This window comes from Hylaeus volcanicus, chromosome 6 (genome assembly GCF_026283585.1).
Source record: "Hylaeus volcanicus isolate JK05 chromosome 6, UHH_iyHylVolc1.0_haploid, whole genome shotgun sequence".
Classification (NCBI taxonomy): domain Eukaryota; kingdom Metazoa; phylum Arthropoda; class Insecta; order Hymenoptera; family Colletidae; genus Hylaeus; species Hylaeus volcanicus.
Genome location: NC_071981.1, coordinates 5,576,859 through 5,581,944, shown reverse-complemented (window position 1 = coordinate 5,581,944; position 5,086 = coordinate 5,576,859). Strand labels below are relative to the sequence as shown.

General features: G+C 37.8%; 1 protein-coding gene and 1 long non-coding RNA gene across 2 annotated transcripts in view; one reads left to right on the top strand and one right to left on the bottom strand.

The window, feature by feature from the left end:
- LOC128878250 (uncharacterized) overlaps positions 1–5,086 on the top strand; it is a 246,294-nt gene that overhangs the window by 67,374 nt on the left and 173,834 nt on the right. The gene's annotated exons all lie outside the window — the stretch shown is intronic.
- LOC128878251 (uncharacterized) overlaps positions 1–5,086 on the bottom strand; it is a 63,017-nt gene that overhangs the window by 1,990 nt on the left and 55,941 nt on the right. The gene's annotated exons all lie outside the window — the stretch shown is intronic.

Genomic DNA, 5,086 nt, shown 5'->3' with positions numbered 1-5,086 from the left:
ACACCTCATAACACCTTCTAATACTTCCTAATATCTCTTAACACCTTAAAACACCTCCTTACATCTCCTTACAGCTCCTATCACCTTCTAACATTTCCTCACACCTTTTAAAACCTTCTCTAATACTTCTTAAAATCACCTAACTTTTCTCCACTAAAAACTTCCACAAAATTGCAGCGCTCAATTTTCTACAAAGTTCCAGCGCTCAAAATTCAACAAAGTTGCAACGCTCAAAAGTACAACAAAGTGGCAACTCAGAAGTTCGGCAAAATGTGACAAAATCCGAAAAATCGAATCGACTTTGCAACTTTGTTGTAGTTCTGAGCTGAGCGATTTGCAGTATTGTTGAACTTGCAACTTTGTTGAATTCTGTGGGGAGCGATTTGCAACATTGTTGAACTTGCAACTTCGATGAACTCTGTCGCGAGCGATTTGCAACAATGTTGCAAATTTTGGCGGTTGCGCTGCTTAAACTTGCAACAAAGTTGCAGGGCTCAAAAGTACAACAAAGTGGCAACTCAGAAGTTCGGAGAAATTCGACAAAATCCAAAAATCGCCCTTTCTCCGAACTTCTGAGCTGCCACTTTGTTGTACTTTTGAGCCCTGCAATTTTGTTGCAATTTTGAGCGTTACAACTTTGTTGAATTTTGAGCGGGGCCGTTTGCAACATTGTGGAACTTTGCTCCGCTCAAAACTTCAACAAATTTGCACCTCAAAAGTTTTGTATGTCGCGATTTGACACTTTGCTGTACCCCCAGGTGCTGGTAGGAGATGTTAGAAGTTGCTAGGAGGTGTTGGAAGGCGTTGAAAGGTGTTAGATGGTGTTATGAAGTTTCAGGAATTGTTGGGAGGTATTAGAAAGCGTTAGGAGGTGTGAAGAAATGTTAAAAGGTGATAGGAATTGTGTGGAATTATTAGAAGGTGTTAAGAGGTATGAAGAAATGTTAGAAGGTGATAGGAAGTGTAAGGAGGTATTTCAAGGTGTTAGGTGGTATAGGGAAACGTTAGGTGGTGCTAGGAAATGTTACAATACGTTAGGAAGTATTAGGACATGTCAGGAAACTTTAAGAGGTGTGATGAAATTTTAAGAGTTGTTAGGAAATATCAAGAGGTATTAGAAGGTATAGGGAAAGTGTTAGGAGGTGGTCGGAGGTATTAGGAAATTTCAGGAGGTATTAGGAAGTTTTAGGAGGTGTTTGGAAATGTTACAAGACGTTAGGAAGTATTAAGACATGTTAGGAAATTTTAGGAGGTGTTAGGAAGTGTGAAGAGTTTTTAGGAAATGCGAAGAGGTACCAAAAGGCGTTAGAATTGTTATAATATGTTATAATGTATTAAAGTGTGTTAGGTATGCTGTGAGTGAAGCTTACATGAACAGTCCACTGAACTGTTCACCACAATTTGTGGTTAATTGGCGCTGACAGTAACGAGAACTCGGGCGTATATAACTGTCGTTGGAAGTTTTCGCCGTTTCGCGTCCCATTACGTACACCCGTGCACGCGTACGCGTACGCATCTCTTTCCCCTCCTATACCGCGACGAGGAAGAGTAACTAGGTTCCAAGTTTTCCGCGTCGGTTTTCGAGATACCGGCCCCGTTCCATAAATAGCACGGCGATTACATCGTCCGATAGGGTGGGGCGAAAGAACTAGAATTATCCTTCAAGGGAGCAATTACCAGGAGCAATCGATAAGTGGTCAACATTAGCCACCTCTGACAGTTATATATTCGCAGCATACTTTCGCTGTTCCATAATATTTCATTGTCTCCCGACTTTTCTTATCTCGAAGCGATGTAAAGCGAGCACGGTGCCGGTTGCGCTAGACGGGATCTAATGAAACCGTGGAAAACGTGGCCGAATTATACCTGTGTAGCTACACATTACATCATGCATTTGTTGATATTCGGGGAATACGGAGAGTTTATGACAAAAAATTATAGCTAATGTTCAGCAGTAGTTCTCGTTAACGAGCAGAGGTATTAAGTAGAATATTCTGTAACTGGTCAGACGACATTCAGAATGTTCCACTGAATAACGTAAAGGGATAAATTAAAATGTAAGAATTAAGAGCTCATTGTGTATTTAACCTAGCACTGTTTCTATGCTTGATTACTGGACAAAATTAATTTTGTTGTTAAACATCTTTTTTAAATATAAATACTCTATGATGTATTTGTGAGGATTATTCATTAAAAATATACTAGTATGTTGTGAAAATAATAGACTGATCAAGTATTAATATATCAAGATATCAAGCATATCGACACCATGGACAAAAAGTTATAGCTAATGTTCAGCAGTAGTTCACATTAACGAGCAGAGATATAAGTAGAATATTCTGTAACTGGTCAGACGACATTCAGAATGTTCCACTGAGTAACGTAAAGGGATAAATTAAAATGTAAGAATTAAGAACTCATGATACAAAGCCTAGCACTGTTTCGATGCTTGATCACTAGACAAAATATATTTGTAAGGATTATTCATTAAAAATATTCTAGCATGCGGTGAAAATAATAGACTAATCAAGTATTAACATTTCAAGGTATCAAGCATATCGACACTATGGAAATAATTTTTCCACTCGCGAAGCTTCACTCGAGATCAACCACGTGCGCGGTCACAATTTTCACGTGGCCCGAAATCAAGCCACGTCGTTCAACATCTGAAGTTGAACAATGGAGAATTCCCACTCGCACGAGACGTTCGAAACGGAGCGCTCCGGAACTGGTAAAAAAGAGAACAATGCCTTCATTCTAGATTTTGCATATCTCGAATTTGGGATCCTGCCATTGTACTCGAGAAAGTACATGGTTCGATGAGAATACACGAGTCGAGAGTCGCGAATCGAATGCATTACGCGAATCACCTTCCGGAGCTGCTTAGCCGTGAATATATCGCACAAAAGTTTCGTATAACGAAATAGTCGAAGCCAGGAATAATAATTCAACGAGTCAGGGTTTCAATCTCGATACCGACGTACCATACGCGATACATAATTTCCATTAGCGTTTTATGGTTGCCTCAGGGTCTGTTATGCCAATTGGAAATGCGAGAATCTCTTGCTGCGCGTAATATACTTTTACTCGAAAATGTTTAGGTTTATCTCGTCGTTCGAAACGGATGTGGAAAGAATAATTTAAAAAGAAATTGTCAATATATCGATAAATCCGAAGGATGAATTAAAAATATTTAGAGAAGCGAGACTTTATTATACTTTGATATCGATAGTATAATGTGCCATCATCCGCGCACGTTTTCGATAACTAATCTGAAATGAAGCGCGCGGAGTGGCTTTAAAGAGGCGAACATGAAAGGAGGATACCACCTCGGAGTGGATCGTGTGTCAAGCGCAAAGTTCTCCGACGCTTTTATTAGTTGTTTGAATGGTCCCCGCAGCCGTGAAAATTATTGACAGCGATAATTGGAATGACCGCCGGAGCGAACATTTTTAAACGCGTTTCGCGCGCATGGCACTTTGTCGATACTCGATTGTAAATTGGAATTTCCCGACGATAGAGCCGCGAGTCGCGACCCTATCACCAGGAAATCGAATTCGAGGGTTTCACGCGTCTCTGGAAATTATGCAAACCAATAAACTGGCGGATATTTTCGCCCCGGTTCCGTGATTCGCGAAATAAATGCCGTGAAACGTGATATTCCAGTAACGGTGAGGAGAGCAAAAGATTTTATTTGAGTAGAGAAGTCAGCGTCATTTGTTGATTAAATTGTTTTAGATTCTGGAGATTTTAAAGTTACAAAATTTTGATACTGAATTTTTTTATTTGCATTGGAAATTGCACGGTTCTATTTCAATGGGAAAATTAAACTTATTTGTTGATTAATTTTTTTTAAATTCTGGATATTACGAACTTCCGAAAATAATGTGACTAAATTTATTTATTTATTATTAAGGGAAGGAAAATAGGGAAATTCCAGGCATGGTTCTATTTAAATGGGGAAATCAACATTATTTTTTAATTAAATTCTTTTAAATGTTTTAAAGATTTTTTAAACGTTTATGAGATTTTAAACTTCCGAAAATAATGCGACTAAATTTGCTTATCTGTTATTAAGGAAAGAGAACCTAAATTGTTACCTAAATTGTCAAAAACTAATGTTTGAATGAATGCAAGATCAAATAAATATAAGATACAAGTGAAAAAGTGTTGAGCGTAGCAGTCTTTCTTGAATAACGCGTTAAATATTCAATCTTTCAACGTGACGGTGCCAGTCGACAACTGAGAGAATGTTAAAACGTGTTGCCAACATGGGAAATCCGAGACTTCGTAGTTTGACGGTCGCAGGTCCCGGAGAAGTTTTGTTTCATTGTTTCTCTTGACGCCTTTCTTGGACAAAAGAACAGTGAGAAAAATACCGTACTCCAAGAAGATGAATTCCACTTCCCAAGTATCTATTGTTTATGGTTTATACTTTCTTCCTTCTCCGTTGCTTTCATGGTCCCTCTTTTGTTTTATTATATATTATTATATTGTATATTGTATATTGTATATTGTATATTTCATATTATTTTTAAGTTTGAACCTTTACATAAGTTTAATACGAACTGTAATAATTACTGTTTAATTGTCTGTATACATTTACCAAAAAAAAATAAATAATATACATAATTAAGCTCGGATTACAATTTATTTATTACACCTGATTACTTTTTGGAACACCCTGTGCATTCGTTGACAATGTGGATAAACGTGCGGTTCATGCTTGATAGAACTTCACCACATTTCAGTTGACTGACTGGAAAATACCTTGACCTTCCATTCTTGCAAGATGAATGGGTCATGGTAGACCAGTTGTACGGCCTACTTGATCACCGAACTAAAATCGGTTAGATCAAGAGGTGCTTATAGTAGCAGGGTATCAAGACAGATGCATCAAGGAAATTACGAAAATAGACGCTATACCAAACATAGTAACACAACGCGGTAGAGTCATGCACCTAGCATAACACCAAAGAATTCAATAAATTTCAGGGCTTGTATTTTAAATATATTTTGTAAGATACGTGTGCATATTATTTGGGCAATATTATATTCCTCTGTACACCTAGTGCAATATTAAATG